The 26,849-nt window shown below is 43.5% G+C and overlaps 16 pseudogenes; all 16 read left to right on the forward strand.

Moving 5' to 3' along the window:
* Nucleotides 1–296: 296 nt before the first annotated feature.
* LOC130288951 (U2 spliceosomal RNA) lies at nt 297–560 on the forward strand (annotated as a pseudogene).
* Nucleotides 561–2,023: 1,463 nt separating this feature from the next.
* Nucleotides 2,024–2,287, forward strand: LOC130288952 (U2 spliceosomal RNA; annotated as a pseudogene).
* A 1,469-nt stretch (nt 2,288–3,756) lies between these two features.
* LOC130289703 (U2 spliceosomal RNA) lies at nt 3,757–4,020 on the forward strand (annotated as a pseudogene).
* A 1,461-nt stretch (nt 4,021–5,481) lies between these two features.
* On the forward strand, nt 5,482–5,745 carry LOC130288953 (U2 spliceosomal RNA; annotated as a pseudogene).
* Nucleotides 5,746–7,220: 1,475 nt separating this feature from the next.
* Nucleotides 7,221–7,484, forward strand: LOC130289704 (U2 spliceosomal RNA; annotated as a pseudogene).
* Nucleotides 7,485–8,945: 1,461 nt separating this feature from the next.
* Nucleotides 8,946–9,209, forward strand: LOC130288955 (U2 spliceosomal RNA; annotated as a pseudogene).
* A 1,473-nt stretch (nt 9,210–10,682) lies between these two features.
* Nucleotides 10,683–10,946, forward strand: LOC130288956 (U2 spliceosomal RNA; annotated as a pseudogene).
* Nucleotides 10,947–12,430: 1,484 nt separating this feature from the next.
* LOC130288957 (U2 spliceosomal RNA) lies at nt 12,431–12,694 on the forward strand (annotated as a pseudogene).
* Nucleotides 12,695–14,169: 1,475 nt separating this feature from the next.
* Nucleotides 14,170–14,436, forward strand: LOC130289178 (U2 spliceosomal RNA; annotated as a pseudogene).
* Nucleotides 14,437–15,907: 1,471 nt separating this feature from the next.
* Nucleotides 15,908–16,171, forward strand: LOC130288958 (U2 spliceosomal RNA; annotated as a pseudogene).
* A 1,464-nt stretch (nt 16,172–17,635) lies between these two features.
* LOC130288959 (U2 spliceosomal RNA) lies at nt 17,636–17,899 on the forward strand (annotated as a pseudogene).
* A 1,492-nt stretch (nt 17,900–19,391) lies between these two features.
* Nucleotides 19,392–19,655, forward strand: LOC130288960 (U2 spliceosomal RNA; annotated as a pseudogene).
* A 1,472-nt stretch (nt 19,656–21,127) lies between these two features.
* Nucleotides 21,128–21,391, forward strand: LOC130288961 (U2 spliceosomal RNA; annotated as a pseudogene).
* A 1,469-nt stretch (nt 21,392–22,860) lies between these two features.
* LOC130288962 (U2 spliceosomal RNA) lies at nt 22,861–23,124 on the forward strand (annotated as a pseudogene).
* Nucleotides 23,125–24,593: 1,469 nt separating this feature from the next.
* On the forward strand, nt 24,594–24,858 carry LOC130289665 (U2 spliceosomal RNA; annotated as a pseudogene).
* A 1,475-nt stretch (nt 24,859–26,333) lies between these two features.
* LOC130289666 (U2 spliceosomal RNA) lies at nt 26,334–26,598 on the forward strand (annotated as a pseudogene).
* The last annotated feature ends 251 nt before the right edge of the window (nt 26,599–26,849 follow it).

Consider the following 26,849-nt stretch of genomic DNA (forward strand, 5'->3'; position numbering starts at 1 on the left):
TCATATGCAGATCTGAAATATTGTCTTATATGCAAGAGGAGGAGTGATGGGGGTTCAGGCAAAAGCCAGGCTATGGATTGCATTGCTAAATGCTCCATCAGAGTGCAATGGTCGCCTGTCCTTTTTTTAAGTGATGATGTGGGTTTAGCCTGTGCTGTATGTATGTATGGGTGGCTGACTGCCACCCACCCAGAGAGTGTATGGGAGGCTGGTTGGCTGCCAGCCTTCCTTCCATTCCTATGAGTAATGTGAGTGCTCATGAAGGGGACATGGTTGGGTCCACCCCTTTCCCGGTTATCCCCTCTAGGCCTTTTGGCTTAGATCAAGTGTAAAAAAAGAAAGGATCTTGCGACAGATCGCATCCTGAGGCACGTTTTTTTTTGTGTGAATACTTGCACTTGGGTGACTTGTGAGCACATACTGATACATACGTTCCCTATCTGGGGACCATAAATTAAATGGATTTTTGAGAAAGGGAGCTGATTTGGAAGCTTGCTTCTGTCGCCCTATGCATTGACCCGATGTGGCAGTATATTCGGGTAGTGAACAGTGCACCACCCCATTCCAGAGTTAAACAAGAAAGATTCTCATTTAATCCTCCGTGGGTGAGAATTTGAGTTTGAGAATTGGAGACCAAAATGATGAGTTGCACTGACTGGTTTATGAACGTCTATTCATTTAGCGTTTTAATGACCATGTTTGCACACTGATTGGTGTAAAAAAATAAAATAAAACTAAATAATAATAATCTAGCACACCTGTGCAGGTTTGACATGACATGACAGGTAGCTGTCTTGTGGGTGGTGCTGAATCCTGTTAAATGACGTGAGGGTCTCATGCCTATACACAAGGGTGTGTCATTGCTGTTGCTTGACCATGCATTGGTATCTGTGGTCAGTGAATGATAAAAACAAAATTTACCATCCATTGATGGATGGGAAATCCGCCATGAGGCATTTGTTTTTAGAAACTGCTGCTCACAACCAATGTTGCAATGGAGTGTCTCCATCTGCTGGTGGTATTGGAAAGGCATTAGTGCTATGACAGGGTCTGAAGAAGAAGAAGAAGACGGAAAAAAATATATATAAAAAGAAAAAGAGAGAGAGAGAGAGAGAGACTGACTTAGTGAGCGAGTGAGTGAGAGAGTGAGAGTGAGTGAGAGTGAATGAGTGAGTGAGTGATTGAGTGAGTGAGTGAGTGAGTGAGAACAAATGAGTTAAAGCAAGTGAGTGAGAGAGATCGAATGAATGAAAGTCTGAATGACAGAAAGAAAAAAGGATGAAGAAAGAAGCATGAAGAAAAAAAAATGTATATGGAGTTGCTGACATGAGTGCAATCTACAAAGCCGTTGAGGCTGATCCTCATGGGAGGATTATTGCACCAGGACCCTTAGCACTTTTAAAATGCCATTCAATGCCACGGGCTAGATGTAAACTGCAGATGACCATGTTGTGGTAGTTACCATGGATACCCAAGTGATGTGTGAGCTAACACATAGGCCCAACAGATTCCAAGAAGGCCAGAATCACCAGCGGCACCACCATCGATTGTCAGGTCACCCGGATTCAGCAAATACCAGAGTCCAAAATGATGCAGGTTTATACTGTTAATTTTCAGTTTATCGTTACAGTTGGTGTTATTCCATGTCGGAAGGGACGCAGCTACAGCCAGTGGGGTAACTAGAGACAGGCAGGCAGCTATGTGCAACAAAGGTAGGCGTGTTGTTTTCATATGCAGATCTGAAATATTGTCTTATATGCAAGAGGAGGAGTGATGGGGGTTCAGGCAAAAGCCAGGCTATGGATTGCATTGCTAAATGCTCCATCAGAGTGCAATGGTCGCCTGTCCTTTTTTTAAGTGATGATGTGGGTTTAGCCTGTGCTGTATGTATGTATGGGTGGCTGACTGCCACCCACCCAGAGAGTGTATGGGAGGCTGGTTGGCTGCCAGCCTTCCTTCCATTCCTATGAGTAATGTGAGTGCTCATGAAGGGGACATGGTTGGGTCCACCCCTTTCCCGGTTATCCCCTCTAGGCCTTTTGGCTTAGATCAAGTGTAAAAAAAGAAAGGATCTTGCGACAGATCGCATCCTGAGGCACGTTTTTTTTTGTGTGAATACTTGCACTTGGGTGACTTGTGAGCACATACTGATACATACGTTCCCTATCTGGGGACCATAAATTAAATGGATTTTTGAGAAAGGGAGCTGATTTGGAAGCTTGCTTCTGTCGCCCTATGCATTGACCCGATGTGGCAGTATATTCGGGTAGTGAACAGTGCACCACCCCATTCCAGTGTTAAACAAGAAAGATTCTCATTTAATCCTCCGTGGGTGAGAATTTGAGTTTGAGAATTGGAGACCAAAATGATGAGTTGCACTGACTGGTTTATGAACGTCTATTCATTTAGCGTTTTAATGACCATGTTTGCACACTGATTGGTGTAAAAAAATAAAATAAAACTAAATAATAATAATCTAGCACACCTGTGCAGGTTTGACATGACATGACAGGTAGCTGTCTTCTGGGTGGTGCTGAATCCTGTTAAATGACGTGAGGGTCTCATGCCTATACACAAGGGTGTGTCATTGCTGTTGCTTGACCATGCATTGGTATCTGTGGTCAGTGAATGATAAAAACAAAATTTACCATCCATTGATGGATGGGAAATCCGCCATGAGGCATTTGTTTTTAGAAACTGCTGCTCACAACCAATGTTGCAATGGAGTGTCTCCATCTGCTGGTGGTATTGGAAAGGCATTAGTGCTATGACAGGGTCTGAAGAAGAAGAAGAAGAAGAAGACGGAAAAAAATATATATAAAAAGAAAAAGAGAGAGAGAGAGAGAGAGACTGACTTAGTGAGCGAGTGAGTGAGAGAGTGAGAGTGAGTGAGAGTGAATGAGTGAGTGAGTGATTGAGTGAGTGAGTGAGTGAGTGAGAACAAATGAGTTAAAGCAAGTGAGTGAGAGAGATCGAATGAATGAAAGTCTGAATGACAGAAAGAAAAAAGGATGAAGAAAGAAGCATGAAGAAAAAAAAATGTATATGGAGTTGCTGACATGAGTGCAATCTACAAAGCCGTTGAGGCTGATCCTCATGGGAGGATTATTGCACCAGGACCCTTAGCACTTTTAAAATGCCATTCAATGCCACGGGCTAGATGTAAACTGCAGATGACCATGTTGTGGTAGTTACCATGGATACCCAAGTGATGTGTGAGCTAACACATAGGCCCAACAGATTCCAAGAAGGCCAGAATCACCAGCGGCACCACCATCGATTGTCAGGTCACCCGGATTCAGCAAATACCAGAGTCCAAAATGATGCAGGTTTATACTGTTAATTTTCAGTTTATCGTTACAGTTGGTGTTATTCCATGTCGGAAGGGACGCAGCTACAGCCAGTGGGGTAACTAGAGACAGGCAGGCAGCTATGTGCAACAAAGGTAGGCGTGTTGTTTTCATATGCAGATCTGAAATATTGTCTTATATGCAAGAGGAGGAGTGATGGGGGTTCAGGCAAAAGCCAGGCTATGGATTGCATTGCTAAATGCTCCATCAGAGTGCAATGGTCGCCTGTCCTTTTTTTAAGTGATGATGTGGGTTTAGCCTGTGCTGTATGTATGTATGGGTGGCTGACTGCCACCCACCCAGAGAGTGTATGGGAGGCTGGTTGGCTGCCAGCCTTCCTTCCATTCCTATGAGTAATGTGAGTGCTCATGAAGGGGACATGGTTGGGTCCACCCCTTTCCCGGTTATCCCCTCTAGGCCTTTTGGCTTAGATCAAGTGTAAAAAAAGAAAGGATCTTGCGACAGATCGCATCCTGAGGCACGTTTTTTTTTGTGTGAATACTTGCACTTGGGTGACTTGTGAGCACATACTGATACATACGTTCCCTATCTGGGGACCATAAATTAAATGGATTTTTGAGAAAGGGAGCTGATTTGGAAGCTTGCTTATGTCGCCCTATGCATTGACCCGATGTGGCAGTATATTCGGGTAGTGAACAGTGCACCACCCCATTCCAGTGTTAAACAAGAAAGATTCTCATTTAATCCTCCGTGGGTGAGAATTTGAGTTTGAGAATTGGAGACCAAAATGATGAGTTGCACTGACTGGTTTATGAACGTCTATTCATTTAGCGTTTTAATGACCATGTTTGCACACTGATTGGTGTAAAAAAATAAAACTAAATAATAATAATCTAGCACACCTGTGCAGGTTTGACATGACATGACAGGTAGCTGTCTTGTGGGTGGTGCTGAATCCTGTTAAATGACGTGAGGGTCTCATGCCTATACACAAGGGTGTGTCATTGCTGTTGCTTGACCATGCATTGGTATCTGTGGTCAGTGAATGATAAAAACAAAATTTACCATCCATTGATGGATGGGAAATCCGCCATGAGGCATTTGTTTTTAGAAACTGCTGCTCACAACCAATGTTGCAATGGAGTGTCTCCATCTGCTGGTGGTATTGGAAAGGCATTAGTGCTATGACAGGGTCTGAAGAAGAAGAAGAAGAAGACGGAAAAAAATATATATAAAAAGAAAAAGAGAGAGAGAGAGAGAGAGACTGACTTAGTGAGCGAGTGAGTGAGAGAGTGAGAGTGAGTGAGAGTGAATGAGTGAGTGAGTGATTGAGTGAGTGAGTGAGTGAGTGAGAACAAATGAGTTAAAGCAAGTGAGTGAGAGAGATCGAATGAATGAAAGTCTGAATGACAGAAAGAAAAAAGGATGAAGAAAGAAGAATGAAGAAAAAAAAATGTATATGGAGTTGCTGACATGAATGCAATCTACAAAGCCGTTGAGGCTGATCCTCATGGGAGGATTATTGCACCAGGACCCTTAGCACTTTTAAAATGCCATTCAATGCCACGGGCTAGATGTAAACTGCAGATGACCATGTTGTGGTAGTTACCATGGATACCCAAGTGATGTGTGAGCTAACACATAGGCCCAACAGATTCCAAGAAGGCCAGAATCACCAGCGGCACCACCATCGATTGTCAGGTCACCCGGATTCAGCAAATACCAGAGTCCAAAATGATGCAGGTTTATACTGTTAATTTTCAGTTTATCGTTACAGTTGGTGTTATTCCATGTCGGAAGGGACGCAGCTACAGCCAGTGGGGTAACTAGAGACAGGCAGGCAGCTATGTGCAACAAAGGTAGGCGTGTTGTTTTCATATGCAGATCTGAAATATTGTCTTATATGCAAGAGGAGGAGTGATGGGGGTTCAGGCAAAAGCCAGGCTATGGATTGCATTGCTAAATGCTCCATCATAGTGCAATGGTCGCCTGTCCTTTTTTTAAGTGATGATGTGGGTTTAGCCTGTGCTGTATGTATGTATGGGTGGCTGACTGCCACCCACCCAGAGAGTGTATGGGAGGCTGGTTGGCTGCCAGCCTTCCTTCCATTCCTATGAGTAATGTGAGTGCTCATGAAGGGGACATGGTTGGGTCCACCCCTTTCCCGGTTATCCCCTCTAGGCCTTTTGGCTTAGATCAAGTGTAAAAAAAGAAAGGATCTTGCGACAGATCGCATCCTGAGGCACGTTTTTTTTTGTGTGAATACTTGCACTTGGGTGACTTGTGAGCACATACTGATACATACGTTCCCTATCTGGGGACCATAAATTAAATGGATTTTTGAGAAAGGGAGCTGATTTGGAAGCTTGCTTCTGTCGCCCTATGCATTGACCCGATGTGGCAGTATATTCGGGTAGTGAACAGTGCACCACCCCATTCCAGTGTTAAACAAGAAAGATTCTCATTTACTCCTCCGTGGGTGAGAATTTGAGTTTGAGAATTGGAGACCAAAATGATGAGTTGCACTGACTGGTTTAAGAACGTCTATTCATTTAGCGTTTTAATGACCATGTTTGCACACTGATTGGTGTAAAAAAATAAAATAAAACTAAATAATAATAATCTAGCACACCTGTGCAGGTTTGACATGACATGACAGGTAGCTGTCTTGTGGGTGGTGCTGAATCCTGTTAAATGACGTGAGGGTCTCATGCCTATACACAAGGGTGTGTCATTGCTGTTGCTTGACCATGCATTGGTATCTGTGGTCAGTGAATGATAAAAACAAAATTTACCATCCATTGATGGATGGGAAATCCGCCATGAGGCATTTGTTTTTAGAAACTGCTGCTCACAACCAATGTTGCAATGGAGTGTCTCCATCTGCTGGTGGTATTGGAAAGGCATTAGTGCTATGACAGGGTCTGAAGAAGAAGAAGAAGAAGAAGAAGAAGACGGAAAAAAATATATATAAAAAGAAAAAGAGAGAGAGAGAGAGAGAGACTGACTTAGTGAGCGAGTGAGTGAGAGAGTGAGAGTGAGTGAGAGTGAATGAGTGAGTGAGTGATTGAGTGAGTGAGTGAGTGAGTGAGAACAAATGAGTTAAAGCAAGTGAGTGAGAGAGATCGAATGAATGAAAGTCTGAATGACAGAAAGAAAAAAGGATGAAGAAAGAAGCATGAAGAAAAAAAAATGTATATGGAGTTGCTGACATGAGTGCAATCTACAAAGCCGTTGAGGCTGATCCTCATGGGAGGATTATTGCACCAGGACCCTTAGCACTTTTAAAATGCCATTCAATGCCACGGGCTAGATGTAAACTGCAGATGACCATGTTGTGGTAGTTACCATGGATACCCAAGTGATGTGTGAGCTAACACATAGGCCCAACAGATTCCAAGAAGGCCAGAATCACCAGCGGCACCACCATCGATTGTCAGGTCACCCGGATTCAGCAAATACCAGAGTCCAAAATGATGCAGGTTTATACTGTTAATTTTCAGTTTATCGTTACAGTTGGTGTTATTCCATGTCGGAAGGGACGCAGCTACAGCCAGTGGGGTAACTAGAGACAGGCAGGCAGCTATGTGCAACAAAGGTAGGCGTGTTGTTTTCATATGCAGATCTGAAATATTGTCTTATATGCAAGAGGAGGAGTGATGGGGGTTCAGGCAAAAGCCAGGCTATGGATTGCATTGCTAAATGCTCCATCAGAGTGCAATGGTCGCCTGTCCTTTTTTTAAGTGATGATGTGGGTTTAGCCTGTGCTGTATGTATGTATGGGTGGCTGACTGCCACCCACCCAGAGAGTGTATGGGAGGCTGGTTGGCTGCCAGCCTTCCTTCCATTCCTATGAGTAATGTGAGTGCTCATGAAGGGGACATGGTTGGGTCCACCCCTTTCCCGGTTATCCCCTCTAGGCCTTTTGGCTTAGATCAAGTGTAAAAAAAGAAAGGATCTTGCGACAGATCGCATCCTGAGGCACGTTTTTTTTTGTGTGAATACTTGCACTTGGGTGACTTGTGAGCACATACTGATACATACGTTCCCTATCTGGGGACCATAAATTAAATGGATTTTTGAGAAAGGGAGCTGATTTGGAAGCTTGCTTATGTCGCCCTATGCATTGACCCGATGTGGCAGTATATTCGGGTAGTGAACAGTGCACCACCCCATTCCAGTGTTAAACAAGAAAGATTCTCATTTAATCCTCCGTGGGTGAGAATTTGAGTTTGAGAATTGGAGACCAAAATGATGAGTTGCACTGACTGGTTTATGAACGTCTATTCATTTAGCGTTTTAATGACCATGTTTGCACACTGATTGGTGTAAAAAAATAAAACTAAATAATAATAATCTAGCACACCTGTGCAGGTTTGACATGACATGACAGGTAGCTGTCTTGTGGGTGGTGCTGAATCCTGTTAAATGACGTGAGGGTCTCATGCCTATACACAAGGGTGTGTCATTGCTGTTGCTTGACCATGCATTGGTATCTGTGGTCAGTGAATGATAAAAACAAAATTTACCATCCATTGATGGATGGGAAATCCGCCATGAGGCATTTGTTTTTAGAAACTGCTGCTCACAACCAATGTTGCAATGGAGTGTCTCCATCTGCTGGTGGTATTGGAAAGGCATTAGTGCTATGACAGGGTCTGAAGAAGAAGAAGAAGAAGACGGAAAAAAATATATATAAAAAGAAAAAGAGAGAGAGAGAGAGAGAGACTGACTTAGTGAGCGAGTGAGTGAGAGAGTGAGAGTGAGTGAGAGTGAATGAGTGAGTGAGTGATTGAGTGAGTGAGTGAGTGAGTGAGAACAAATGAGTTAAAGCAAGTGAGTGAGAGAGATCGAATGAATGAAAGTCTGAATGACAGAAAGAAAAAAGGATGAAGAAAGAAGAATGAAGAAAAAAAAATGTATATGGAGTTGCTGACATGAATGCAATCTACAAAGCCGTTGAGGCTGATCCTCATGGGAGGATTATTGCACCAGGACCCTTAGCACTTTTAAAATGCCATTCAATGCCACGGGCTAGATGTAAACTGCAGATGACCATGTTGTGGTAGTTACCATGGATACCCAAGTGATGTGTGAGCTAACACATAGGCCCAACAGATTCCAAGAAGGCCAGAATCACCAGCGGCACCACCATCGATTGTCAGGTCACCCGGATTCAGCAAATACCAGAGTCCAAAATGATGCAGGTTTATACTGTTAATTTTCAGTTTATCGTTACAGTTGGTGTTATTCCATGTCGGAAGGGACGCAGCTACAGCCAGTGGGGTAACTAGAGACAGGCAGGCAGCTATGTGCAACAAAGGTAGGCGTGTTGTTTTCATATGCAGATCTGAAATATTGTCTTATATGCAAGAGGAGGAGTGATGGGGGTTCAGGCAAAAGCCAGGCTATGGATTGCATTGCTAAATGCTCCATCAGAGTGCAATGGTCGCCTGTCCTTTTTTTAAGTGATGATGTGGGTTTAGCCTGTGCTGTATGTATGTATGGGTGGCTGACTGCCACCCACCCAGAGAGTGTATGGGAGGCTGGTTGGCTGCCAGCCTTCCTTCCATTCCTATGAGTAATGTGAGTGCTCATGAAGGGGACATGGTTGGGTCCACCCCTTTCCCGGTTATCCCCTCTAGGCCTTTTGGCTTAGATCAAGTGTAAAAAAAGAAAGGATCTTGCGACAGATCGCATCCTGAGGCACGTTTTTTTTTGTGTGAATACTTGCACTTGGGTGACTTGTGAGCACATACTGATACATACGTTCCCTATCTGGGGACCATAAATTAAATGGATTTTTGAGAAAGGGAGCTGATTTGGAAGCTTGCTTCTGTCGCCCTATGCATTGACCCGATGTGGCAGTATATTCGGGTAGTGAACAGTGCACCACCCCATTCCAGTGTTAAACAAGAAAGATTCTCATTTACTCCTCCGTGGGTGAGAATTTGAGTTTGAGAATTGGAGACCAAAATGATGAGTTGCACTGACTGGTTTAAGAACGTCTATTCATTTAGCGTTTTAATGACCATGTTTGCACACTGATTGGTGTAAAAAAATAAAATAAAACTAAATAATAATAATCTAGCACACCTGTGCAGGTTTGACATGACATGACAGGTAGCTGTCTTGTGGGTGGTGCTGAATCCTGTTAAATGACGTGAGGGTCTCATGCCTATACACAAGGGTGTGTCATTGCTGTTGCTTGACCATGCATTGGTATCTGTGGTCAGTGAATGATAAAAACAAAATTTACCATCCATTGATGGATGGGAAATCCGCCATGAGGCATTTGTTTTTAGAAACTGCTGCTCACAACCAATGTTGCAATGGAGTGTCTCCATCTGCTGGTGGTATTGGAAAGGCATTAGTGCTATGACAGGGTCTGAAGAAGAAGAAGAAGAAGAAGAAGAAGACGGAAAAAAATATATATAAAAAGAAAAAGAGAGAGAGAGAGAGAGACTGACTTAGTGAGCGAGTGAGTGAGAGAGTGAGAGTGAGTGAGAGTGAATGAGTGAGTGAGTGATTGAGTGAGTGAGTGAGTGAGTGAGAACAAATGAGTTAAAGCAAGTGAGTGAGAGAGATCGAATGAATGAAAGTCTGAATGACAGAAAGAAAAAAGGATGAAGAAAGAAGCATGAAGAAAAAAAAATGTATATGGAGTTGCTGACATGAGTGCAATCTACAAAGCCGTTGAGGCTGATCCTCATGGGAGGATTATTGCACCAGGACCCTTAGCACTTTTAAAATGCCATTCAATGCCACGGGCTAGATGTAAACTGCAGATGACCATGTTGTGGTAGTTACCATGGATACCCAAGTGATGTGTGAGCTAACACATAGGCCCAACAGATTCCAAGAAGGCCAGAATCACCAGCGGCACCACCATCGATTGTCAGGTCACCCGGATTCAGCAAATACCAGAGTCCAAAATGATGCAGGTTTATACTGTTAATTTTCAGTTTATCGTTACAGTTGGTGTTATTCCATGTCGGAAGGGACGCAGCTACAGCCAGTGGGGTAACTAGAGACAGGCAGGCAGCTATGTGCAACAAAGGTAGGCGTGTTGTTTTCATATGCAGATCTGAAATATTGTCTTATATGCAAGAGGAGGAGTGATGGGGGTTCAGGCAAAAGCCAGGCTATGGATTGCATTGCTAAATGCTCCATCAGAGTGCAATGGTCGCCTGTCCTTTTTTTAAGTGATGATGTGGGTTTAGCCTGTGCTGTATGTATGTATGGGTGGCTGACTGCCACCCACCCAGAGAGTGTATGGGAGGCTGGTTGGCTGCCAGCCTTCCTTCCATTCCTATGAGTAATGTGAGTGCTCATGAAGGGGACATGGTTGGGTCCACCCCTTTCCCGGTTATCCCCTCTAGGCCTTTTGGCTTAGATCAAGTGTAAAAAAAGAAAGGATCTTGCGACAGATCGCATCCTGAGGCACGTTTTTTTTTGTGTGAATACTTGCACTTGGGTGACTTGTGAGCACATACTGATACATACGTTCCCTATCTGGGGACCATAAATTAAATGGATTTTTGAGAAAGGGAGCTGATTTGGAAGCTTGCTTCTGTCGCCCTATGCATTGACCCGATGTGGCAGTATATTCGGGTAGTGAACAGTGCACCACCCCATTCCAGTGTTAAACAAGAAAGATTCTCATTTAATCCTCCGTGGGTGAGAATTTGAGTTTGAGAATTGGAGACCAAAATGATGAGTTGCACTGACTGGTTTATGAACGTCTATTCATTTAGCGTTTTAATGACCATGTTTGCACACTGATTGGTGTAAAAAAATAAAATAAAACTAAATAATAATAATCTAGCACACCTGTGCAGGTTTGACATGACATGACAGGTAGCTGTCTTCTGGGTGGTGCTGAATCCTGTTAAATGACGTGAGGGTCTCATGCCTATACACAAGGGTGTGTCATTGCTGTTGCTTGACCATGCATTGGTATCTGTGGTCAGTGAATGATAAAAACAAAATTTACCATCCATTGATGGATGGGAAATCCGCCATGAGGCATTTGTTTTTAGAAACTGCTGCTCACAACCAATGTTGCAATGGAGTGTCTCCATCTGCTGGTGGTATTGGAAAGGCATTAGTGCTATGACAGGGTCTGAAGAAGAAGAAGAAGAAGAAGAAGAAGAAGAAGAAGACGGAAAAAAATATATATAAAAAGAAAAAGAGAGAGAGAGAGAGAGAGACTGACTTAGTGAGCGAGTGAGTGAGAGAGTGAGAGTGAGTGAGAGTGAATGAGTGAGTGAGTGATTGAGTGAGTGAGTGAGTGAGTGAGAACAAATGAGTTAAAGCAAGTGAGTGAGAGAGATCGAATGAATGAAAGTCTGAATGACAGAAAGAAAAAAGGATGAAGAAAGAAGCATGAAGAAAAAAAAATGTATATGGAGTTGCTGACATGAGTGCAATCTACAAAGCCGTTGAGGCTGATCCTCATGGGAGGATTATTGCACCAGGACCCTTAGCACTTTTAAAATGCCATTCAATGCCACGGGCTAGATGTAAACTGCAGATGACCATGTTGTGGTAGTTACCATGGATACCCAAGTGATGTGTGAGCTAACACATAGGCCCAACAGATTCCAAGAAGGCCAGAATCACCAGCGGCACCACCATCGATTGTCAGGTCACCCGGATTCAGCAAATACCAGAGTCCAAAATGATGCAGGTTTATACTGTTAATTTTCAGTTTATCGTTACAGTTGGTGTTATTCCATGTCGGAAGGGACGCAGCTACAGCCAGTGGGGTAACTAGAGACAGGCAGGCAGCTATGTGCAACAAAGGTAGGCGTGTTGTTTTCATATGCAGATCTGAAATATTGTCTTATATGCAAGAGGAGGAGTGATGGGGGTTCAGGCAAAAGCCAGGCTATGGATTGCATTGCTAAATGCTCCATCAGAGTGCAATGGTCGCCTGTCCTTTTTTTAAGTGATGATGTGGGTTTAGCCTGTGCTGTATGTATGTATGGGTGGCTGACTGCCACCCACCCAGAGAGTGTATGGGAGGCTGGTTGGCTGCCAGCCTTCCTTCCATTCCTATGAGTAATGTGAGTGCTCATGAAGGGGACATGGTTGGGTCCACCCCTTTCCCGGTTATCCCCTCTAGGCCTTTTGGCTTAGATCAAGTGTAAAAAAAGAAAGGATCTTGCGACAGATCGCATCCTGAGGCACGTTTTTTTTTGTGTGAATACTTGCACTTGGGTGACTTGTGAGCACATACTGATACATACGTTCCCTATCTGGGGACCATAAATTAAATGGATTTTTGAGAAAGGGAGCTGATTTGGAAGCTTGCTTCTGTCGCCCTATGCATTGACCCGATGTGGCAGTATATTCGGGTAGTGAACAGTGCACCACCCCATTCCAGTGTTAAACAAGAAAGATTCTCATTTAATCCTCCGTGGGTGAGAATTTGAGTTTGAGAATTGGAGACCAAAATGATGAGTTGCACTGACTGGTTTAAGAACGTCTATTCATTTAGCGTTTTAATGACCATGTTTGCACACTGATTGGTGTAAAAAAATAAAATAAAACTAAATAATAATAATCTAGCACACATGTGCAGGTTTGACATGACATGACAGGTAGCTGTCTTGTGGGTGGTGCTGAATCCTGTTAAATGACGTGAGGGTCTCATGCCTATACACAAGGGTGTGTCATTGCTGTTGCTTGACCATGCATTGGTATCTGTGGTCAGTGAATGATAAAAACAAAATTTACCATCCATTGATGGATGGGAAATCCGCCATGAGGCATTTGTTTTTAGAAACTGCTGCTCACAACCAATGTTGCAATGGAGTGTCTCCATCTGCTGGTGGTATTGGAAAGGCATTAGTGCTATGACAGGGTCTGAAGAAGAAGAAGAAGAAGAAGAAGAAGACGGAAAAAAATATATATAAAAAGAAAAAGAGAGAGAGAGAGAGAGAGACTGACTTAGTGAGCGAGTGAGTGAGAGAGTGAGAGTGAGTGAGAGTGAATGAGTGAGTGAGTGATTGAGTGAGTGAGTGAGTGAGTGAGAACAAATGAGTTAAAGCAAGTGAGTGAGAGAGATCGAATGAATGAAAGTCTGAATGACAGAAAGAAAAAAGGATGAAGAAAGAAGCATGAAGAAAAAAAAATGTATATGGAGTTGCTGACATGAGTGCAATCTACAAAGCCGTTGAGGCTGATCCTCATGGGAGGATTATTACACCAGGACCCTTAGCACTTTTAAAATGCCATTCAATGCCACGGGCTAGATGTAAACTGCAGATGACCATGTTGTGGTAGTTACCATGGATACCCAAGTGATGTGTGAGCTAACACATAGGCCCAACAGATTCCAAGAAGGCCAGAATCACCAGCGGCACCACCATCGATTGTCAGGTCACCCGGATTCAGCAAATACCAGAGTCCAAAATGATGCAGGTTTATACTGTTAATTTTCAGTTTATCGTTACAGTTGGTGTTATTCCATGTCGGAAGGGACGCAGCTACAGCCAGTGGGGTAACTAGAGACAGGCAGGCAGCTATGTGCAACAAAGGTAGGCGTGTTGTTTTCATATGCAGATCTGAAATATTGTCTTATATGCAAGAGGAGGAGTGATGGGGGTTCAGGCAAAAGCCAGGCTATGGATTGCATTGCTAAATGCTCCATCAGAGTGCAATGGTCGCCTGTCCTTTTTTTAAGTGATGATGTGGGTTTAGCCTGTGCTGTATGTATGTATGGGTGGCTGACTGCCACCCACCCAGAGAGTGTATGGGAGGCTGGTTGGCTGCCAGCCTTCCTTCCATTCCTATGAGTAATGTGAGTGCTCATGAAGGGGACATGGTTGGGTCCACCCCTTTCCCGGTTATCCCCTCTAGGCCTTTTGGCTTAGATCAAGTGTAAAAAAAGAAAGGATCTTGCGACAGATCGCATCCTGAGGCACGTTTTTTTTTTTTGTGTGAATACTTGCACTTGGGTGACTTGTGAGCACATACTGATACATACGTTCCCTATCTGGGGACCATAAATTAAATGGATTTTTGAGAAAGGGAGCTGATTTGGAAGCTTGCTTCTGTCGCCCTATGCATTGACCCGATGTGGCAGTATATTCGGGTAGTGAACAGTGCACCACCCCATTCCAGTGTTAAACAAGAAAGATTCTCATTTAATCCTCCGTGGGTGAGAATTTGAGTTTGAGAATTGGAGACCAAAATGATGAGTTGCACTGACTGGTTTATGAACGTCTATTCATTTAGCGTTTTAATGACCATGTTTGCACACTGATTGGTGTAAAAAAATAAAATAAAACTAAATAATAATAATCTAGCACACCTGTGCAGGTTTGACATGACATGACAGGTAGCTGTCTTGTGGGTGGTGCTGAATCCTGTTAAATGACGTGAGGGTCTCATGCCTATACACAAGGGTGTGTCATTGCTGTTGCTTGACCATGCATTGGTATCTGTGGTCAGTGAATGATAAAAACAAAATTTACCATCCATTGATGGATGGGAAATCCGCCATGAGGCATTTGTTTTTAGAAACTGCTGCTCACAACCAATGTTGCAATGGAGTGTCTCCATCTGCTGGTGGTATTGGAAAGGCATTAGTGCTATGACAGGGTCTGAAGAAGAAGAAGAAGAAGAAGACGGAAAAAAATATATATAAAAAGAAAAAGAGAGAGAGAGAGAGAGAGAGACTGACTTAGTGAGCGAGTGAGTGAGAGAGTGAGAGTGAGTGAGAGTGAATGAGTGAGTGAGTGATTGAGTGAGTGAGTGAGTGAGTGAGAACAAATGAGTTAAAGCAAGTGAGTGAGAGAGATCGAATGAATGAAAGTCTGAATGACAGAAAGAAAAAAGGATGAAGAAAGAAGCATGAAGAAAAAAAAATGTATATGGAGTTGCTGACATGAGTGCAATCTACAAAGCCGTTGAGGCTGATCCTCATGGGAGGATTATTGCACCAGGACCCTTAGCACTTTTAAAATGCCATTCAATGCCACGGGCTAGATGTAAACTGCAGATGACCATGTTGTGGTAGTTACCATGGATACCCAAGTGATGTGTGAGCTAACACATAGGCCCAACAGATTCCAAGAAGGCCAGAATCACCAGCGGCACCACCATCGATTGTCAGGTCACCCGGATTCAGCAAATACCAGAGTCCAAAATGATGCAGGTTTATACTGTTAATTTTCAGTTTATCGTTACAGTTGGTGTTATTCCATGTCGGAAGGGACGCAGCTACAGCCAGTGGGGTAACTAGAGACAGGCAGGCAGCTATGTGCAACAAAGGTAGGCGTGTTGTTTTCATATGCAGATCTGAAATATTGTCTTATATGCAAGAGGAGGAGTGATGGGGGTTCAGGCAAAAGCCAGGCTATGGATTGCATTGCTAAATGCTCCATCAGAGTGCAATAGTCGCCTGTCCTTTTTTTAAGTGATGATGTGGGTTTAGCCTGTGCTGTATGTATGTATGGGTGGCTGACTGCCACCCACCCAGAGAGTGTATGGGAGGCTGGTTGGCTGCCAGCCTTCCTTCCATTCCTATGAGTAATGTGAGTGCTCATGAAGGGGACATGGTTGGGTCCACCCCTTTCCCGGTTATCCCCTCTAGGCCTTTTGGCTTAGATCAAGTGTAAAAAAAGAAAGGATCTTGCGACAGATCGCATCCTGAGGCACGTTTTTTTTTGTGTGAATACTTGCACTTGGGTGACTTGTGAGCACATACTGATACATACGTTCCCTATCTGGGGACCATAAATTAAATGGATTTTTGAGAAAGGGAGCTGATTTGGAAGCTTGCTTCTGTCGCCCTATGCATTGACCCGATGTGGCAGTATATTCGGGTAGTGAACAGTGCACCACCCCATTCCAGTGTTAAACAAGAAAGATTCTCATTTAATCCTCCGTGGGTGAGAATTTGAGTTTGAGAATTGGAGACCAAAATGATGAGTTGCACTGACTGGTTTATGAACGTCTATTCATTTAGCGTTTTAATGACCATGTTTGCACACTGATTGGTGTAAAAAAATAAAACTAAATAATAATAATCTAGCACACCTGTGCAGGTTTGACATGACATGACAGGTAGCTGTCTTGTGGGTGGTGCTGAATCCTGTTAAATGACGTGAGGGTCTCATGCCTATACACAAGGGTGTGTCATTGCTGTTGCTTGACCATGCATTGGTATCTGTGGTCAGTGAATGATAAAAACAAAATTTACCATCCATTGATGGATGGGAAATCCGCCATGAGGCATTTGTTTTTAGAAACTGCTGCTCACAACCAATGTTGCAATGGAGTGTCTCCATCTGCTGGTGGTATTGGAAAGGCATTAGTGCTATGACAGGGTCTGAAGAAGAAGAAGAAGAAGAAGACGGAAAAAAATATATATAAAAAGAAAAAGAGAGAGAGAGAGAGAGAGACTGACTTAGTGAGCGAGTGAGTGAGAGAGTGAGAGTGAGTGAGAGTGAATGAGTGAGTGAGTGATTGAGTGAGTGAGTGAGTGAGTGAGAACAAATGAGTTAAAGCAAGTGAGTGAGAGAGATCGAATGAATGAAAGTCTGAATGACAGAAAGAAAAAAGGATGAAGAAAGAAGCATGAAGAAAAAAAAATGTATATGGAGTTGCTGACATGAGTGCAATCTACAAAGCCGTTGAGGCTGATCCTCATGGGAGGATTATTGCACCAGGACCCTTAGCACTTTTAAAATGCCATTCAATGCCACGGGCTAGATGTAAACTGCAGATGACCATGTTGTGGTAGTTACCATGGATACCCAAGTGATGTGTGAGCTAACACATAGGCCCAACAGATTCCAAGAAGGCCAGAATCACCAGCGGCACCACCATCGATTGTCAGGTCACCCGGATTCAGCAAATACCAGAGTCCAAAATGATGCAGGTTTATACTGTTAATTTTCAGTTTATCGTTACAGTTGGTGTTATTCCATGTCGGAAGGGACGCAGCTACAGCCAGTGGGGTAACTAGAGACAGGCAGGCAGCTATGTGCAACAAAGGTAGGCGTGTTGTTTTCATATGCAGATCTGAAATATTGTCTTATATGCAAGAGGAGGAGTGATGGGGGTTCAGGCAAAAGCCAGGCTATGGATTGCATTGCTAAATGCTCCATCAGAGTGCAATGGTCGCCTGTCCTTTTTTTAAGTGATGATGTGGGTTTAGCCTGTGCTGTATGTATGTATGGGTGGCTGACTGCCACCCACCCAGAGAGTGTATGGGAGGCTGGTTGGCTGCCAGCCTTCCTTCCATTCCTATGAGTAATGTGAGTGCTCATGAAGGGGACATGGTTGGGTCCACCCCTTTCCCGGTTATCCCCTCTAGGCCTTTTGGCTTAGATCAAGTGTAAAAAAAGAAAGGATCTTGCGACAGATCGCATCCTGAGGCACGTTTTTTTTTGTGTGAATACTTGCACTTGGGTGACTTGTGAGCACATACTGATACATACGTTCCCTATCTGGGGACCATAAATTAAATGGATTTTTGAGAAAGGGAGCTGATTTGGAAGCTTGCTTCTGTCGCCCTATGCATTGACCCGATGTGGCAGTATATTCGGGTAGTGAACAGTGCACCACCCCATTCCAGTGTTAAACAAGAAAGATTCTCATTTAATCCTCCGTGGGTGAGAATTTGAGTTTGAGAATTGGAGACCAAAATGATGAGTTGCACTGACTGGTTTAAGAACGTCTATTCATTTAGCGTTTTAATGACCATGTTTGCACACTGATTGGTGTAAAAAAATAAAATAAAACTAAATAATAATAATCTAGCACACCTGTGCAGGTTTGACATGACATGACAGGTAGCTGTCTTGTGGGTGGTGCTGAATCCTGTTAAATGACGTGAGGGTCTCATGCCTATACACAAGGGTGTGTCATTGCTGTTGCTTGACCATGCATTGGTATCTGTGGTCAGTGAATGATAAAAACAAAATTTACCATCCATTGATGGATGGGAAATCCGCCATGAGGCATTTGTTTTTAGAAACTGCTGCTCACAACCAATGTTGCAATGGAGTGTCTCCATCTGCTGGTGGTATTGGAAAGGCATTAGTGCTATGACAGGGTCTGAAGAAGAAGAAGAAGAAGAAGAAGACGGAAAAAAATATATATAAAAAGAAAAAGAGAGAGAGAGAGAGAGAGACTGACTTAGTGAGCGAGTGAGTGAGAGAGTGAGAGTGAGTGAGAGTGAATGAGTGAGTGAGTGATTGAGTGAGTGAGTGAGTGATTGAGTGAGTGAGTGAGTGAGTGAGAACAAATGAGTTAAAGCAAGTGAGTGAGAGAGATCGAATGAATGAAAGTCTGAATGACAGAAAGAAAAAAGGATGAAGAAAGAAGCATGAAGAAAAAAAAATGTATATGGAGTTGCTGACATGAGTGCAATCTACAAAGCCGTTGAGGCTGATCCTCATGGGAGGATTATTGCACCAGGACCCTTAGCACTTTTAAAATGCCATTCAATGCCACGGGCTAGATGTAAACTGCAGATGACCATGTTGTGGTAGTTACCATGGATACCCAAGTGATGTGTGAGCTAACACATAGGCCCAACAGATTCCAAGAAGGCCAGAATCACCAGCGGCACCACCATCGATTGTCAGGTCACCCGGATTCAGCAAATACCAGAGTCCAAAATGATGCAGGTTTATACTGTTAATTTTCAGTTTATCGTTACAGTTGGTGTTATTCCATGTCGGAAGGGACGCAGCTACAGCCAGTGGGGTAACTAGAGACAGGCAGGCAGCTATGTGCAACAAAGGTAGGCGTGTTGTTTTCATATGCAGATCTGAAATATTGTCTTATATGCAAGAGGAGGAGTGATGGGGGTTCAGGCAAAAGCCAGGCTATGGATTGCATTGCTAAATGCTCCATCAGAGTGCAATGGTCGCCTGTCCTTTTTTTAAGTGATGATGTGGGTTTAGCCTGTGCTGTATGTATGTATGGGTGGCTGACTGCCACCCACCCAGAGAGTGTATGGGAGGCTGGTTGGCTGCCAGCCTTCCTTCCATTCCTATGAGTAATGTGAGTGCTCATGAAGGGGACATGGTTGGGTCCACCCCTTTCCCGGTTATCCCCTCTAGGCCTTTTGGCTTAGATCAAGTGTAAAAAAAGAAAGGATCTTGCGACAGATCGCATCCTGAGGCACGTTTTTTTTTGTGTGAATACTTGCACTTGGGTGACTTGTGAGCACATACTGATACATACGTTCCCTATCTGGGGACCATAAATTAAATGGATTTTTGAGAAAGGGAGCTGATTTGGAAGCTTGCTTCTGTCGCCCTATGCATTGACCCGATGTGGCAGTATATTCGGGTAGTGAACAGTGCACCACCCCATTCCAGTGTTAAACAAGAAAGATTCTCATTTAATCCTCCGTGGGTGAGAATTTGAGTTTGAGAATTGGAGACCAAAATGATGAGTTGCACTGACTGGTTTATGAACGTCTATTCATTTAGCGTTTTAATGACCATGTTTGCACACTGATTGGTGTAAAAAAATAAAATAAAACTAAATAATAATAATCTAGCACACCTGTGCAGGTTTGACATGACATGACAGGTAGCTGTCTTCTGGGTGGTGCTGAATCCTGTTAAATGACGTGAGGGTCTCATGCCTATACACAAGGGTGTGTCATTGCTGTTGCTTGACCATGCATTGGTATCTGTGGTCAGTGAATGATAAAAACAAAATTTACCATCCATTGATGGATGGGAAATCCGCCATGAGGCATTTGTTTTTAGAAACTGCTGCTCACAACCAATGTTGCAATGGAGTGTCTCCATCTGCTGGTGGTATTGGAAAGGCATTAGTGCTATGACAGGGTCTGAAGAAGAAGAAGAAGAAGAAGAAGACGGAAAAAAATATATATAAAAAGAAAAAGAGAGAGAGAGAGAGAGAGACTGACTTAGTGAGCGAGTGAGTGAGAGAGTGAGAGTGAGTGAGAGTGAATGAGTGAGTGAGTGATTGAGTGAGTGAGTGAGTGAGTGAGAACAAATGAGTTAAAGCAAGTGAGTGAGAGAGATCGAATGAATGAAAGTCTGAATGACAGAAAGAAAAAAGGATGAAGAAAGAAGCATGAAGAAAAAAAAATGTATATGGAGTTGCTGACATGAGTGCAATCTACAAAGCCGTTGAGGCTGATCCTCATGGGAGGATTATTGCACCAGGACCCTTAGCACTTTTAAAATGCCATTCAATGCCACGGGCTAGATGTAAACTGCAGATGACCATGTTGTGGTAGTTACCATGGATACCCAAGTGATGTGTGAGCTAACACATAGGCCCAACAGATTCCAAGAAGGCCAGAATCACCAGCGGCACCACCATCGATTGTCAGGTCACCCGGATTCAGCAAATACCAGAGTCCAAAATGATGCAGGTTTATACTGTTAATTTTCAGTTTATCGTTACAGTTGGTGTTATTCCATGTCGGAAGGGACGCAGCTACAGCCAGTGGGGTAACTAGAGACAGGCAGGCAGCTATGTGCAACAAAGGTAGGCGTGTTGTTTTCATATGCAGATCTGAAATATTGTCTTATATGCAAGAGGAGGAGTGATGGGGGTTCAGGCAAAAGCCAGGCTATGGATTGCATTGCTAAATGCTCCATCAGAGTGCAATGGTCGCCTGTCCTTTTTTTAAGTGATGATGTGGGTTTAGCCTGTGCTGTATGTATGTATGGGTGGCTGACTGCCACCCACCCAGAGAGTGTATGGGAGGCTGGTTGGCTGCCAGCCTTCCTTCCATTCCTATGAGTAATGTGAGTGCTCATGAAGGGGACATGGTTGGGTCCACCCCTTTCCCGGTTATCCCCTCTAGGCCTTTTGGCTTAGATCAAGTGTAAAAAAAGAAAGGATCTTGCGACAGATCGCATCCTGAGGCACGTTTTTTTTTGTGTGAATACTTGCACTTGGGTGACTTGTGAGCACATACTGATACATACGTTCCCTATCTGGGGACCATAAATTAAATGGATTTTTGAGAAAGGGAGCTGATTTGGAAGCTTGCTTCTGTCGCCCTATGCATTGACCCGATGTGGCAGTATATTCGGGTAGTGAACAGTGCACCACCCCATTCCAGTGTTAAACAAGAAAGATTCTCATTTAATCCTCCGTGGGTGAGAATTTGAGTTTGAGAATTGGAGACCAAAATGATGAGTTGCACTGACTGGTTTAAGAACGTCTATTCATTTAGCGTTTTAATGACCATGTTTGCACACTGATTGGTGTAAAAAAATAAAATAAAACTAAATAATAATAATCTAGCACACCTGTGCAGGTTTGACATGACATGACAGGTAGCTGTCTTGTGGGTGGTGCTGAATCCTGTTAAATGACGTGAGGGTCTCATGCCTATACACAAGGGTGTGTCATTGCTGTTGCTTGACCATGCATTGGTATCTGTGGTCAGTGAATGATAAAAACAAAATTTACCATCCATTGATGGATGGGAAATCCGCCATGAGGCATTTGTTTTTAGAAACTGCTGCTCACAATCAATGTTGCAATGGAGTGTCTCCATCTGCTGGTGGTATTGGAAAGGCATTAGTGCTATGACAGGGTCTGAAGAAGAAGAAGAAGAAGAAGACGGAAAAAAATATATATAAAAAGAAAAAGAGAGAGAGAGAGAGAGAGACTGACTTAGTGAGCGAGTGAGTGAGAGAGTGAGAGTGAGTGAGAGTGAATGAGTGAGTGAGTGATTGAGTGAGTGAGTGAGTGAGTGAGAACAAATGAGTTAAAGCAAGTGAGTGAGAGAGATCGAATGAATGAAAGTCTGAATGACAGAAAGAAAAAAGGATGAAGAAAGAAGCATGAAGAAAAAAAAATGTATATGGAGTTGCTGACATGAGTGCAATCTACAAAGCCGTTGAGGCTGATCCTCATGGGAGGATTATTGCACCAGGACCCTTAGCACTTTTAAAATGCCATTCAATGCCACGGGCTAGATGTAAACTGCAGATGACCATGTTGTGGTAGTTACCATGGATACCCAAGTGATGTGTGAGCTAACACATAGGCCCAACAGATTCCAAGAAGGCCAGAATCACCAGCGGCACCACCATCGATTGTCAGGTCACCCGGATTCAGCAAATACCAGAGTCCAAAATGATGCAGGTTTATACTGTTAATTTTCAGTTTATCGTTACAGTTGGTGTTATTCCATGTCGGAAGGGACGCAGCTACAGCCAGTGGGGTAACTAGAGACAGGCAGGCAGCTATGTGCAACAAAGGTAGGCGTGTTGTTTTCATATGCAGATCTGAAATATTGTCTTATATGCAAGAGGAGGAGTGATGGGGGTTCAGGCAAAAGCCAGGCTATGGATTGCATTGCTAAATGCTCCATCAGAGTGCAATGGTCGCCTGTCCTTTTTTTAAGTGATGATGTGGGTTTAGCCTGTGCTGTATGTATGTATGGGTGGCTGACTGCCACCCACCCAGAGAGTGTATGGGAGGCTGGTTGGCTGCCAGCCTTCCTTCCATTCCTATGAGTAATGTGAGTGCTCATGAAGGGGACATGGTTGGGTCCACCCCTTTCCCGGTTATCCCCTCTAGGCCTTTTGGCTTAGATCAAGTGTAAAAAAAGAAAGGATCTTGCGACAGATCGCATCCTGAGGCACGTTTTTTTTTGTGTGAATACTTGCACTTGGGTGACTTGTGAGCACATACTGATACATACGTTCCCTATCTGGGGACCATAAATTAAATGGATTTTTGAGAAAGGGAGCTGATTTGGAAGCTTGCTTCTGTCGCCCTATGCATTGACCCGATGTGGCAGTATATTCGGGTAGTGAACAGTGCACCACCCCATTCCAGTGTTAAACAAGAAAGATTCTCATTTAATCCTCCGTGGGTGAGAATTTGAGTTTGAGAATTGGAGACCAAAATGATGAGTTGCACTGACTGGTTTAAGAACGTCTATTCATTTAGCGTTTTAATGACCATGTTTGCACACTGATTGGTGTAAAAAAATAAAATAAAACTAAATAATAATAATCTAGCACACCTGTGCAGGTTTGACATGACATGACAGGTAGCTGTCTTGTGGGTGGTGCTGAATCCTGTTAAATGACGTGAGGGTCTCATGCCTATACACAAGGGTGTGTCATTGCTGTTGCTTGACCATGCATTGGTATCTGTGGTCAGTGAATGATAAAAACAAAATTTACCATCCATTGATGGATGGGAAATCCGCCATGAGGCATTTGTTTTTAGAAACTGCTGCTCACAATCAATGTTGCAATGGAGTGTCTCCATCTGCTGGTGGTATTGGAAAGGCATTAGTGCTATGACAGGGTCTGAAGAAGAAGAAGAAGAAGAAGACGGAAAAAAATATATATAAAAAGAAAAAGAGAGAGAGAGAGAGAGAGACTGACTTAGTGAGCGAGTGAGTGAGAGAGTGAGAGTGAGTGAGAGTGAATGAGTGAGTGAGTGATTGAGTGAGTGAGTGAGTGAGTGAGAACAAATGAGTTAAAGCAAGTGAGTGAGAGAGATCGAATGAATGAAAGTCTGAATGACAGAAAGAAAAAAGGATGAAGAAAGAAGCATGAAGAAAAAAAAATGTATATGGAGTTGCTGACATGAGTGCAATCTACAAAGCCGTTGAGGCTGATCCTCATGGGAGGATTATTGCACCAGGACCCTTAGCACTTTTAAAATGCCATTCAATGCCACGGGCTAGATGTAAACTGCAGATGACCATGTTGTGGTAGTTACCATGGATACCCAAGTGATGTGTGAGCTAACACATAGGCCCAACAGATTCCAAGAAGGCCAGAATCACCAGCGGCACCACCATCGATTGTCAGGTCACCCGGATTCAGCAAATACCAGAGTCCAAAATGATGCAGGTTTATACTGTTAATTTTCAGTTTATCGTTACAGTTGGTGTTATTCCATGTCGGAAGGGACGCAGCTACAGCCAGTGGGGTAACTAGAGACAGGCAGGCAGCTATGTGCAACAAAGGTAGGCGTGTTGTTTTCATATGCAGATCTGAAATATTGTCTTATATGCAAGAGGAGGAGTGATGGGGGTTCAGGCAAAAGCCAGGCTATGAATTGCATTGCTATATGCTCCATCAGAGTGCAATGGTCGCCTGTCCTTTTTTTAAGTGATGATGTGGGTTTAGCCTGTGCTGTATGTATGTATGGGTGGCTGACTGCCACCCACCCAGAGAGTGTATGGGAGGCTGGTTGGCTGCCAGCCTTCCTTCCATTCCTATGAGTAATGTGAGTGCTCATGAAGGGGACATGGTTGGGTCCACCCCTTTCCCGGTTATCCCCTCTAGGCCTTTTGGCTTAGATCAAGTGTAAAAAAAGAAAGGATCTTGCGACAGATCGCATCCTGAGGCACGTTTTTTTTTTGTGTGAATACTTGCACTTGGGTGACTTGTGAGCACATACTGATACATACGTTCCCTATCTGGGGACCATAAATTAAATGGATTTTTGAGAAAGGGAGCTGATTTGGAAGCTTGCTTCTGTCGCCCTATGCATTGACCCGATGTGGCTGTATATTCGGGTAGTGAACAGTGCACCACCCCATTCCAGTGTTAAACAAGAAAGATTCTCATTTAATCCTCCGTGGGTGAGAATTTGAGTTTGAGAATTGGAGACCAAAATGATGAGTTGCACTGACTGGTTTATGAACGTCTATTCATTTAGCGTTTTAATGACCATGTTTGCACACTGATTGGTGTAAAAAAATAAAATAAAACTAAATAATAATAATCTAGCACACATGTGCAGGTTTGACATGACATGACAGGTAGCTGTCTTGTGGGTGGTGCTGAATCCTGTTAAATGACGTGAGGGTCTCATGCCTATACACAAGGGTGTGTCATTGCTGTTGCTTGACCATGCATTGGTATCTGTGGTCAGTGAATGATAAAAACAAAATTTACCATCCATTGATGGATGGGAAATCCGCCATAAGGCATTTGTTTTTAGAAACTGCTGCTCACAACCAATGTTGCAATGGAGTGTCTCCATCTGCTGGTGGTATTGGAAAGGCATTAGTGCTATGACAGGGTCTGAAGAAGAAGAAGAAGAAGAAGAAGAAGACGGAAAAAAATATATATAAAAAGAAAAAGAGAGAGAGAGAGAGAGAGACTGACTTAGTGAGCGAGTGAGTGAGAGAGTGAGAGTGAGTGAGAGTGAATGAGTGAGTGAGTGATTGAGTGAGTGAGTGAGTGAGTGAGAACAAATGAGTTAAAGCAAGTGAGTGAGAGAGATCGAATGAATGAAAGTCTGAATGACAGAAAGAAAAAAGGATGAAGAAAGAAGCATGAAGAAAAAAAAATGTATATGGAGTTGCTGACATGAGTGCAATCTACAAAGCCGTTGAGGCTGATCCTCATGGGAGGATTATTGCACCAGGACCCTTAGCACTTTTAAAATGCCATTCAATGCCACGGGCTAGATGTAAACTGCAGATGACCATGTTGTGGTAGTTACCATGGATACCCAAGTGATGTGTGAGCTAACACATAGGCCCAACAGATTCCAAGAAGGCCAGAATCACCAGCGGCACCACCATCGATTGTCAGGTCACCCGGATTCAGCAAATACCAGAGTCCAAAATGATGCAGGTTTATACTGTTAATTTTCAGTTTATCGTTACAGTTGGTGTTATTCCATGTCGGAAGGGACGCAGCTACAGCCAGTGGGGTAACTAGAGACAGGCAGGCAGCTATGTGCAACAAAGGTAGGCGTGTTGTTTTCATATGCAGATCTGAAATATTGTCTTATATGCAAGAGGAGGAGTGATGGGGGTTCAGGCAAAAGCCAGGCTACGGATTGCATTGCTAAATGCTCCATCAGAGTGCAATGGTCGCCTGTCCTTTTTTTAAGTGATGATGTGGGTTTAGCCTGTGCTGTATGTATGTATGGGTGGCTGACTGCCACCCACCCAGAGAGTGTATGGGAGGCTGGTTGGCTGCCAGCCTTCCTTCCATTCCTATGAGTAATGTGAGTGCTCATGAAGGGGACATGGTTGGGTCCACCCCTTTCCCGGTTATCCCCTCTAGGCCTTTTGGCTTAGATCAAGTGTAAAAAAAGAAAGGATCTTGCGACAGATCGCATCCTGAGGCACGTTTTTTTTTTGTGTGAATACTTGCACTTGGGTGACTTGTGAGCACATACTGATACATACGTTCCCTATCTGGGGACCATAAATTAAATGGATTTTTGAGAAAGGGAGCTGATTTGGAAGCTTGCTTCTGTCGCCCTATGCATTGACCCGATGTGGCTGTATATTCGGGTAGTGAACAGTGCACCACCCCATTCCAGTGTTAAACAAGAAAGATTCTCATTTAATCCTCCGTGGGTGAGAATTTGAGTTTGAGAATTGGAGACCAAAATGATGAGTTGCACTGACTGGTTTATGAACGTCTATTCATTTAGCGTTTTAATGACCATGTTTGCACACTGATTGGTGTAAAAAAATAAAATAAAACTAAATAATAATAATCTAGCACACATGTGCAGGTTTGACATGACATGACAGGTAGCTGTCTTGTGGGTGGTGCTGAA

The sequence above is a fragment of the Hyla sarda genome, chromosome 8 (assembly GCF_029499605.1).
Source record: "Hyla sarda isolate aHylSar1 chromosome 8, aHylSar1.hap1, whole genome shotgun sequence".
NCBI lineage: Eukaryota > Metazoa > Chordata > Amphibia > Anura > Hylidae > Hyla > Hyla sarda.